Source organism: Dama dama, chromosome 23 (assembly GCF_033118175.1).
Source record: "Dama dama isolate Ldn47 chromosome 23, ASM3311817v1, whole genome shotgun sequence".
NCBI lineage: Eukaryota > Metazoa > Chordata > Mammalia > Artiodactyla > Cervidae > Dama > Dama dama.
Genome location: NC_083703.1, coordinates 41,961,344 through 41,973,778, shown reverse-complemented (window position 1 = coordinate 41,973,778; position 12,435 = coordinate 41,961,344). Strand labels below are relative to the sequence as shown.

The 12,435-nt window shown below is 46.9% G+C and overlaps 1 pseudogene; it reads left to right on the top strand.

Annotated features, from left to right (window-relative positions):
- The first annotated feature begins 7,387 nt into the window (after positions 1–7,387).
- Positions 7,388–10,546, top strand: LOC133044253 (proteasome subunit beta type-6-like; annotated as a pseudogene).
- Positions 10,547–12,435: the final 1,889 nt, after the last annotated feature.

The following is a 12,435-nucleotide window of genomic DNA, read 5'->3' as shown; positions in this document are numbered from 1 at the left end:
GGAGATTTTTTTAAATTCTCATTTGGGTTTGAAGACCCCAGAGACACACCACAAACTTCAGTTTGTGGGGTATATTCTCAGGAAGGTAACTTTCCCATGCTGCAATAATCCTTTTTCCTAAGATATTGACGTTGCCAGTTCTAAATTCTACTTTGTGTTCAGAGTTGGACAAGCAGTGACACATTCACATTCCAATTGTCTCTCAACCTTCTTTCATGTCACTTTCTTTCTTAAATGTGATTTTATAACATTTAGAGAGCAAGTAGTTTTCTGAAGGAACAGCTCAGATTTGGTTGTGATTTTACCATGTGAGAAGAAAATAGCATTCAATAGAAAAGTCGGATTTAGGGACTGTTTCCAATGGCATATTTTCTCAGAACTCACTGATGATTACACCTCTAGTTTTTTTTCTTCTTTGGATCATGAAAGCCAATAACTTTTTAAGTTAAACCATGTGGAATAATTGTTTCTGTAGGCCAAAAGCGGTCAAGTAGTGGCAAACATATAGCATTCAACCCAATACAAAACATTTCAGGTCATCAGCATTATCCATGTGACACATAGCCACTCTTACTGGAAAAATTTTGCCCAAACCTGACTCCAAATTGAAACCCTCCCTCAAGTGACTTCTTATCTAGCAAACAAACACAAATCTGGCAATAGATGGGGAGTAGAGAGAGACAAAACTGAGTCAGATGACCCCACGCTGTGACCTCTTCCCCACTGGCCAATGGATGATGTCATCATTTGTAATCCACGTTCTTAACATGTTAGAAGGTGTAGCCCAGGTAAGTTGCCAGCATGCTTTGCTCATTTTCCAGCTTTAAGGGTTCCTATCAGCTGGAGCCACAGTGAGAAAAAGTGAAGGGGATTCTGGGGTAAACTGATCTAAAAATCTCACCAACTTTCCAGTTTCCCTCAAGGGTGGACCTCTGAGCAAGCTGATGATCTGTTACGGAAGATGGTGGCCCGCAGAGCTGGACGGTAAAGAGAAAATGACCTCCCAGGAAAAGAACGAAAAGAATGTCATCCTTGTTTGCACTGGCTCCAATCACCTTGACATTTCTCAAAGAATTTCTCAAGAGCGTAAGTTCAAGAAGTATGCAACTTGTCCAGATAAAATGTCCAGGATCACCAGGTGGGCCCGGTACACTTTGGCTGCGCTAGTTATCCCTCAAGAGTTAGACCTCGTTTAAATAAAAGGCAGAAATACTCGTGCTTGTGAGAAAGTATTTTCCATTCCAGGGGGCAGGAGTCCAGGAGAGCCACCCTCTGCTGACCGTCAGTTCTCTTTGGTGCTTCTAGTCGGAAGCTCAGTGACCTTGGAAAAGCACTTTCCTACATGGCAATTCCAGGTTCATACCTTCAATGCTGGGATGATGAAAAGAGTTGACATGTTCTAACCTCCCAAGAAAGACTTCATCTGACAAATAACATCAGATGTGAAAAACAATTGAATCCCTCTCAGACCTTCAGTACCAGGTTTGTGTAGTTTATTCCCAGTTTGCCTGCTGTGAAATTCTGTTACACTGAGCTCCATCAAAAGTAGTAGACCACAGCACAACTTGGAATGAAGTCTCTGTGCCCGATGCCACTGCATGTAGAGTTCAGACACGTGATGACTGAGGCTGGATGAAGAAGTGGCTTGTGGGGGAGTCGACATAGCCAAGAGCTTTTTGAAGGAAAGGTATGATATTGACATAGATTGGGCTTTGGAATCAAACCCAGGTTCCAAATCTTGGGCTCAGATCCAGACTTTGTCATTTAATGACTGTGACTTTTCAGGAAGCATGAGGCACCCCATTTCTACACTACAGAACCAGGAAACAGGAATTCCTCTCCTGTAGTGTAGGGCAGCAGGGAGGATTAAATAACATTCATAGTCCAGTAATTCCAGGGGCTGATATTTGCTTAAAAGCATTTGTCCCCACCTCCAATACTATACTTTTCTTGCTGTTGTCAACAGCTCACCACTGTGGTCGATTGCATTATTTGCCCTAATTCTTCACCCCTCCTGTACCCAGGAGGTTCCTGCCTTTCGGTGGATTTATCCTTGCATGGGTGCTTAGCTGTTAAGTCGAGTCTGACTGTTTGGGACCCCATGGACTGTAGCCCACCAGCCTCCTCTGTCCATGGGCTTCTCCAGGCAAGAACACTAGAGTGGGTTGCCATGTCCTCCTCCAGGGGATCTTCCCCATCCAGGGATTGAACCTAGGATTGGAGCCCAGGTCTCCTGCATTGCAGGTGGATTCTTTACCGTCTGAGCCACCAGGGAAGCCCAGATTCATCCTGTGCCCAAATCTGTAAGAAGATCACTAATTTCAAGGGCTGATCGAAGTCCCTGACCTGGCACTTATTTCATCTTGGCTTAAACCTGGCGTAAAATCCTTCAGGAAAGGCTGACCAAGCAGTCACCGAGCACTCACCAAGCAACACGTCCAGGCTTCCTAATGAATTCTCACCCACGATTCACAAATAGACAACGGGGGTGGGGGAGGTGCCGACCGCAGAGTCAGCAAGGAGAGAAGCTTTCATTACCTAAGGTGTATAATGATATTCCTTGATTTTGTTCTGTCTTTTCACTTCTCATGTAACATTGTCAAAAATAAGCAAATAAAATGCAAACTTGTCCTCTAAGACGCATCCTGAGCATGACCGCCTCTGAGAATGTGGTTGCCTTCTTATATCCAAGCACGAGGCCTCATCCACTCTGTCCTGCTGGTTTAAGCGCCATGGGGGTGGGCAAGCTCTTGGGACTTTATTGAGTGGGATTTACCCTCCTCTAAGTCACCTTCCAAGGGAAAACGCCCTAAAAGGCACTGACTGAACTTGGGGCAGAAGGTGTGAGCGTGTATGTCCCTCGCACAAGAGTTTACGAAGGTAGCCTTCCTGCAGGAAAGACCACATGTGCAAGCATTGCGAAGGGGGTTGGGGGGAGGAGAGAGAGAGTGGCCTTGTAGATTGAAGTAGAGTTTGAAAATCTATTAATCCATGGCCATATATAGAAATGATTTGATTCCTAATTCAAAGAAACCACGAAACAGTGACATTTTTGAGGCAACTGGAAATTTGAACACTAATTGAATATTCAATGATATTGAACACTTACTGTTGATTATTTTTACGTATGGTATTAAGGTATTAGGACTATGGTTATAGTTCAGGAATCCTTTTAGCAGTACTCCGTGAATCGTTGGCAAGATGGGATACCCTGATGGTAAGAGTACAGAGGCAGCAAGTCACTCTGAGTTGGTACTTTTTAAACAATGACCCTGATTTTTCCCTGGTGAACCCCACCCCAACAAGATGGGAGAACTTGTCTCAAAGAGAAGAATTTTTCCAACTCTTGTCAACAGTGGGTGGGGAGCAGGACTCACAGGGGCACCTGCGCTCTGGGTGATGAGGAGTTGAGAGAGGGGCCGGGGTCCGGCCTCCCTCCCCATGACATGCTGGTGTCACTCAGCCTCCTTTCCCCTGCCTTCTGCCCTTCCTGGGTGTCCAATGAGAGATTCTCTGGCTTCAGTTTCTGCCTACCTGGTGCAAGGGCCGCCCCTGGCTGGATGCAGAGAGACGCCGAGTGGTTCCTCACTGCCCCTTTTGCCTCTTGGATCCTCTGGGGCAGGAGAACTGCCGCCCACCCTTTCCTGACAGGTTCACGGTGGAGCTGCCCAGCTCTGCTTTTTAATACGCTGTCTAGCTTTGTCAGAGCTTTTCTCCCAAGGAGCAAGCATCTTTGAATTTCATGGCTGCAATCACTGTCCTCAGTGATTTTGGAGCCCAAAGAAAATAAAATCTGCCACTCTTTCCATTGTTTCCCCATCTACTTGCCACGAAGTGACAAGACCAGGTGCCATGATCTTCATTTTTTGAATGCTGAGTTTTAAGCCAGCTCTTACATTCTCCTCTTTCACCTTCATCAAGAGACTCTTTAGTTCCTCTTTGCTTTCTGCCTTTACAGTGGTATCATCTGCATATCTGAGGTGGTTGATATTTCTCCCAGCAATCAGATAGAGAAGAACAAATATTATATAACACTTATATGTGGAGCCTAAAGAAGTAACACAAATGAAGCTATAAACAAAAAAGAAACAACCTCATTAACATAAAAAAACAAACTTATGGTCACCAAAGGGAGAAGGAAGGGGGGATAAATTAGAAGGATAGGATCAATAGATGCAAACTACTGCATATAAATTAGGATAACACAAGGAACTAAATTCAGTATCTTGTAATAAACTATAATGGAAAATAATCTGAATAAATAAGTAGAAATACATATCTATCTATCTATATACATACATAGCCAAATCACTTTGCTGTAGAACTGAAATTAATACAATCCTGTTAAACAACTATACTTCAATTTAAAAACTATTAGTTTATAATGTATACATTTTTGAAATGAGAGCTAATGGCCACAAGAGAAAAACCATGATTTCTCCCCACTGGGAGCTCATTATACACATTGAACGGACTTAGCATTTGGTGAACATTCCAGCTTCTAGTTGCTTGTGTGTTGTCCGGCGTCTCACACACATGCATGTTTATACATTTTTCTAATGCTCAGCACTAGGATGCAAGACAGTGAAAACTTGTTTGGTACAAAGGATTGAGAAACAAAACAGATGTTCAGATGCTAATTTATGGAACATGATAAACAGTGGAAAGGTGTGGGAAAATGAAAAGAAAAAAATCAGAGGCTCCAGTTATTACACAAGTCTGCAAGGGGAAAGTAAGACAAATAGGGCTTTGAAGAATGCCTCAGAAGTGGCTCTTTGGGAGCAGAAGTCAGGAGTCGGGGGCATCAGTGTCAACAAGGAAGATGTGGGTGGGAGTCTTAAAACCTTGTGTCAGGAGCAGGGCAGAATTCAAATCTATGCTCTGTGACAACCTGGAGGAATAGGGTGGGGAGGGAGGTAGGAGGGAGGTTGAGGATGGATGGAACACCTGTATACTAATGGCCGATTCATATTGATGTACGGCAAAAACCATCACAATATTGTAAGTTAATTATCCTCCAATTAATATAAATAAATAAAAATTTTTTTAAATGCACTGTGTCCAGTATCCAGTTGGACATTAGGGCCAGCAGGCATGCCGGGCCTGGTCCTGCTCTCAAGGAGAAGGGAGGGACCTTGTGTGGGGCCAGACTGAAGCAGTGATGTTTGGGTGAACCTGTTGTTCTCAGAAAATAGGGAGTGGGATCTTGACAATCACAGTGGAATGATGTCCAAGAGGTTTCTGTTGTGTTGTTTTTTTTTTTAATTTATTTTATTTTTGGCTGCATTGGGTCTTCATTGTGGGCCATGGGCTTAGTTGCCCCTAGGCATGTGGGATCTTAGTTCCCCATCCAGGGCTGGAACCCACATCCTCTGCCCTGAAAGGTGGATTCCGGTGTTTAACTGGACCACCAGGGAAGTCCCCCAGAGGTTTTTGTTTTGTTTGTAAGAAGTGTCTGTAATGAAGGGGAGGAGGGACAGAAGCGGGAATCTTCAAACAGGCATTGGTCACTAAGAAAACCAAAGGTGCCCTTGAATATCAGGGGGAGCGGTCCCTGGGGGACATGTAGGCGCAAAAGCCCCAGACCCCTCTCCGCAAAAGATGCTTTCCTTGAAAAGACTCAGAGCCAGGGTTCAACCAGCATCCCTGAAACGTCAGTGCAATCTCTCCTTCTGGAAGGAGCGGTCCCAGGTGTGACGCCCTGAGAAGCCTCCGACCAGATTTCTGGCTTTGACACCGGAAAATGGAGGGGAAATCTACATCACTAAGCCACACGGAGCCTGCACCTCCCTGGGAGGGGGTGGGAATACACATCCAGCCCCGCCCCCCCACAATCGGCTCTCCCTTCTGAACCACTGTTTGCCCACCTGAGCCCAGCTGGGCCCACCAGCCAGTTGCTTTGCCGAGGAACCTCTGACAGCTGCACTCAAAATGGGGCCAGGAAGCTCCTCGCGAGCCCCCCAGGGGGCTTTGCATCACAAGGAAAGCATTATTTCCTTGGCTGGGAAGGCAGTGTTTGTTCGAGACCCCAGGGAGCTGATGAGGTGGCGACGTGGGGACCAGGGGCCTCTGGGCCCCTGCTGTGACTGGCCTGGCTGCAAGCAGTGCTGGCCAGTGCTGGACAAGGCCAAGGCCAGCCAGCCCGGCCTGGCTCCAGAAAGGGGACTGCTGTAGTCCCAGGCTTCACTCATGTGTCCTGCTGCTTCCTCCAAACAGTGCAAAGTCAGAGCAGCCAACAGGCTAACGACTGTTTCCATGGAAAACAAAGGCTATCCCTGCCAAGGAGTCCGGGGAGATGTGTGTTGGGCGGCCTGGCCTGTTGGCCCCTGCGGGTCCTTTGCACGGGAATTGATTCCTCCGTAATGGCAAAGTGACAGAACAGGAGAGCTTGGCCTTTTCAGAATCAGTCTGGAAATGATCAACCACAGGGAAGGAACTAGGATGCCCGGTCCAGATTATGTCAAACAAAGCAAAATCACGAGCACCAAAGGCGAGGCTGCATTTTATACATTAAAATGAGAAAAAGATAGAAGCCAGACAGGACACGAAGATGCTACCCCGGTACACATGGGTACACATGGGTGTTGTACTTGGTGTGTCCCATCGAGGGGCGGAAGGAGGCAGGCAGGCTGTGGGAAGAGTCTGGATGGGAAGCCCCAACCCACCCCATCCCACTCTGGGTAGACCTGCCCACCTCCACTTGAGCAACCTGGGCAGTGAGGAGCGAGGGGGCTGTGCTTCCTCCCAGGCAACTCAGGGGGTCCTCGAGCCACAATCCTGGGGAGCTGCCTGGTGCAAACCCACCTGTGTCACACTGCAAAGCGAGTCCTGTGGCCCCGGTGTGAGTCATCCAGGTCAGGATGTTTTCTTGGCCAGGTCGGTGTTCCTGACACCCCAGCCGCACTTGTGGAAAGCACGGATAAGGTTCATTTCATTTTTAACACCAACGTACAAACCAGGAGCCCCCAAATCATTCAGTAAGACACTAAGAAGTTAATGGTATTCTTTTTTTTAATGGCTGTGTAATTGCTTTACATTGTTGTTAGTTTCTGCTGTATAACAAAGTGAATCAGCTATGTGTATGCATATAACCCCTCCCTCTGGGGTGTCCCTCCCACCCCTGTCCTCATCCCACCCCTCCAGGTCATCACAGAGCCCTGAACTGAGCTCCCTGCGCTATATAGCAGCTTCCCACTAGCTAGCTGTTTTACACATGTTAGTGTATTTATGTCAAACCTAATCTCCCAATTCACTAGGAGCTAAATTTCAGCTCCCACAATCAGAATAAAGGACGCATGTTAGCATCCTCTAGCAGCAAGCTCTCGTTGATTCTTGGGTTATGGCTCCTGGGATTACAGTCTTTGTCACCCCCTTAATCCCTTAGGTCATGGGCCCTTTGCCCTATGCTCTAAAGGGTCTGGTGAGTTGGTTCTGACTCCTGTTAAGAGTATTTGGAACTAGCTGTCAGCACCAGATGACTAGTCCTGGCTGTATTTGTAGCAGGGACTCCACAAATTCCAGGCAATGGACGTAACATTTGGCTTTAGTTTTAGGTGGCCCACTTGCCCTAAAGACTGAGGAACAGCCCTCTGAGAGCCCGCCCTGGACAGACAGCCACCAGCTCTGCTGGGCCTGATGACTTCCACCCAAAAAATCCCCAGTGTACGTTTGTGTCTGGCTTCAATAATTCTTTGCTTTCAAGAACTTCAGTTCGAAGAAACCATTCATTGTTTTACCACTTGTCTTTCTGGCAATTTTCCCCCAACTTAGGTAAAATCATCTTCCTGCAAATAGGAAAAGTTGAATCTCACTGGATGTCAAGAGGCTTGAGTGTATTTCTAATCATCCTGGGGTCTTAGATTTGAGTCTAATGGGGCCCATTAAAACATCTAGAGAAACGGTCCATGGAAACAGCCAGTTAGAACTGATAAGAAATGCAGAGATAGAATGATTTGCTCCTTTGGCATCCAGATCTCTGAGTTGTTAACAGAAGGGGAGTCCTCTCCAAGCCTTGCCTCCTGTCCTTTCCAGCCTAGAGCAGATACCAGGAGACGAATCTGGTCACACGAACTGCACAGCTGACCTCTGGGTTCTGAGACTCTGATCTTCAGAAGAAGTGAGGAAGGTATTCTGAAGGTGATGATGCCTCCTGGGTTCACACCCTGAGCGGGTATCCAGCTAAGGGAGAAGGGGGCCCCTCTGAGGGCAGTGGCCTGAGTGTAGAGGTGACACAGGCAGACGAGGGGCCACTGCTGCCTTTGAGGAACCAGAAGGCAGACTCAGGAGGCAGCATCTTCAGCATTGCTAAGCCTCTGGTGCCAAGACAGCCACAGAATCCCATCAAATTCACCAAGGCTGGTATGTTCAAATGATGACATCATTGTTGACATGTCTTCTTGCAAATACTAAATGCTTTGATCTTCCAATGTCAATCAGTTTTTCAGTATTTGAAACTCAGTCCTTCAGGCCTCAGAAACCAAGTTGTAAAAACACAAATCATGGTCCTTCAGAATTTCACATAGCTTCCCGAAAGTGACTCCAAGACGTCTGGGTGGGCTTCACGTCCAGACCATGTGCAACATCCTCTCTGAAAGTCCATTGCCACACAAACAGTCACAAGGCAGAAGTCTCCTGAGTGGATTTTCTGGTCAGACTCGTGAGATTAAAATGTGATTATGGATAGGAGGATGTGCTTTGGAGAAATCTGATGGAGCCGCGAGTTTAAGGAAATACTTGGACAGCGAACACCCTGCCTTCTTCACTCCCCAGGGGTAATGTTTCTTAGTCTATTTTATGGCCTTCTGTGATTTTGGCAGAAACTACAGTATATTCACTTTAGAGCGTAACACGATCAGAGTGTGGTAGCCACACTTCGGGATAGACCTGTTCCCTTACTGATTGTCTCTAATCAACAGCCCCTCTGGGACCTACTGCTCAATCTTCATCTGCTCCCTGAGAGAGAATGATTTTTCACAGGAATCTCCAGGGAGTTTCAACATTATTGAAAAGGAAGGTCTCTTTTAAGATCAAAATCACCCTTAATAGCTGTGTTTCTTACAGCCATTGAAAAATGGAAAATGGTAGCATAGTAAGTTCAGTTCACATTTTAAAGCAAACTTGAATGTTACTAAATCTGACTTAAAGAGATGCCTACTTTAATTCAAAAAATAGTCCATATACTATTTTAGCAAATTCAAAGAATGCTTTCTGTTTTAGGCTTTGGTATTTACAGTAATGTCGTGTTCTTGACCATTGATGAAATCTTGGCCATTGTGCCGATAATCTAATGTCAGTGTTTATTTTCTAGTGCATGTAAAAACACTGGTGGGTTTACAGCCCGTGGCATCCAAAGTTGAGTGAAATACACCTCGGTTAGGAAGCATAGTGTCACTCAGCCCATAGGCCACACTCCTGGGGGTAATTCTGCTTCTCCCCAGAGATCTTCTGCCCCACAGGTTGGAAAATTACCACTTTGGTATACCCTATCACCTGTATTAAAATGAGGTGTTCCCACATATGAAAGACAGCAAGGTGAATGGCCCTGCTCCCAGGCCAGGGTGTGGTCTGTGCATCTGATGGGTTTTCACCCTTAGTGTGGAAGATACTACAGGCCCAGGTGGCCTGTATTAGCAATAAGCATCTGAGCCTTCCCCGGAGTGCTCAGACCAGCACTGCTGCAGTCACCTGGAGTTTCTCCTGTTCTAAACAGAGCCCAAAAGTAACTGTTTCAATGAATCAGTGTCCAGAATGGCCTTACTATCCCACTGTGTACCTAACACAATGTCCAAAAAAGCAAAAAAACCCACCGGGAAGCTGCCTTCAAGAATGTACATTTCAGGAGGAGAAAGATGGTCGCCACCTTTGTAGCTGCTCTGGAGCCGGGCCGGCACCAGCCTGGGGGCCTGAGGCCATCGCCCCTGACTGGGAGAACCGGGAAGATTCCCCAGGGACCACTCTCATGGCTGTGCAAGTTAATGGGGGCGTGGTTCTAGGAGCAGGCTCCAGAACCACCACTGGGTCGTACATTGCCAAGCTGACCCCTATTCAAGACCATATTTTCTGCTGCAGCTCAGACTCAACAGCTGATACCCAGGCAGGAGCTGACACAGTCACTTATCAGCTTGGTTTCCACAGCATTGAACTGAATGAGCCTCCACTGGTACACACAGCGGCCAGCATCCTTAAGGAGATTTGTCACTGATACCGTGAAGGCCTGATGGCAGGAATCATCACTGCTGGCTGGGACCCCCAAGAAGGGGCTCAAGCGTCCTTGGTACCCTTGGTGGGTATGATGACAGGCCTTTGCCATTACAGGCCCTGGGAGCTCCTGTATCTATGGCTATGTCGATGCTACCAGCTGGGAAGGCTTGACCAAGGAAGAATGCTTGCAGTTCACTGCCCATGCTCTCACTTTGGCCATGGAGCAGGACAGCTCCAGTGGAGGGGTGACTGCCTGGCAGCCATTGCAAAATCAGGCTTAAAGCAGCAGGTACTTGTCAGAGACCAAATTCTCCAATTCACCATGGCCATATTACCACCTCTCTGAACCCTGAGACTCTAAGATCCAAAAGAGACACCCCACACTGCTAAGAAATTTGATAAACAGTTTGTCAGTGAGGAAAAAAAAAGAATGTGCAGTTCATTTTGATGCCAAATCAAAACATTTTCAGGAAAGGGGAATGCTACACAGTGAGAGAAAGGAACCAGGAATTTCAGTTCAGGGGACCAGGGAGGGGAGGCAAAGGAGGAACATTTAAACTCCAACAAGAAAGAGAGTTTGACTGGATGTGAAGGGATGGTGTCCAAGTCAACACATAAAAATTCTGGCCCCAACCCATGCCTTAGATGTGACTCAGTTTTCAAAATGCTGATTTACTGGATACCAAGCATCTTCTGGCCCTTTGCTTTTCTCTCTCGCATTTGTGACACCATAGCCCCACTGCAGAGGTAATGAATGACCTGGGGTCTGGCTGACTCCAGAATCCGTGACTGTCATGACCCCACATGGCCCCCTGGAAGGACAGGTAGGGACTCAATAAGTAACAAGAAGGGAGGACTTGAGAAGGAAGCCCAGGAGAGAAAGGCCAGGGTTAAGAATGTGTACCTGCTTAGGCTGTTTTCTTGGAGAATCATTGTACTGGGCTTGAAGGTGATATACCCAGAACTTAAACCCATAGATACAGAGAAGGGTATTGAATAGCAGACTGTTTTGCTAACACTGCACCCTACACTGTAAAATGGATTCTGACCCAGGTACAGCTGGTAAGAGTTGATGGGAAGGTGGCAGTGAGAATGCCCAGTAGGGAAATATGTTGATGAAGAAATGATAGTTGACATTGGAGGTCATCCAGTCTCAGATAAAACAACTTGGGTTGGAATCCATGGCTAGCATTTAGTGACTGTGTGACTCTGGGCAAAGGAGCCAGCCTCTCAGAGCCTCGGTTTCCTCATCTGTAAAGTGGAGACAATAATATTGCTTGTCTTGCTATATTCATTGAAATCTTAAATCAGATAAAGAAGATAAAGCACAATCCCTGGCAATGGCAGGGATTAGCAAACAGAAGCATCTATTACTCTTGTCTTACTCGCTCTGATTAGTCCTGGGGTGGCTTTCCGGAAAGCTAACTGGAAATTTCTGGGAGGGATCGCCCTATTTCCTTTTTTGCAGGGCATCCCCTTATCTTGACAAATCCCTTCTATTCTTTGCTGTTGTTTTCAGATGTGATTCTAAGTCAGTGAGCACTGAGAAGGTCTAAGAATGAACATCCCTCCAGCTCTGCCGTCCCTCATCTAAGTTACTTTTCACTTGTTGGGTAACTGTCTCTGGCTGCCACTGGCCCTGTCCTGGTAGGGTAGGTGACCCTTCAGAGTGACGTAGGGGAAGAAAGGAACTTTGTAGCTAGAGCCCTTAATCCCTTCCTTTCTCATCCCCAGAGATCAGGATAAACCTGAGAACTGGCACTCACACGTGGAGATGAGCCACAGCTCTGTTGGAAGAGAAACGGGGGGTGGGGGACCTCACCCACAGGAAAGCAGAGTTGCAAAATCCCTCCCCTCCCCTGGGCTGACAGCACATGGGATGCCAGGAATAGTGGAAGAGGGGAGCTTCAGCCAGGGTGAAGGCAGGGGCTAATGCAGATACTTGAGGTGGTGGGGTGGGAAGTTCATGGCTGTCACCGAGTCATTTCTTGTTTCTTTCTTTTGGCTTCGCTGTGCCACATGCAGCAAGTGGGACCTTAGTTGCCCACATGTGTGTGCTGCTAATTTACTTCTGTTGTATCTGACTCTATGTGACCCTACGACTGCAAGGTGCCGGGCTCCTCTGTTCATGTGGTTCTCCAGGCAAGAATACTGGAGTGGGTTACCATGCCCTCCTCCAGGGGATCTTCCCGACCCAGAGATCCAACCCACATCTCTTATGTCTCCTGTATTGGC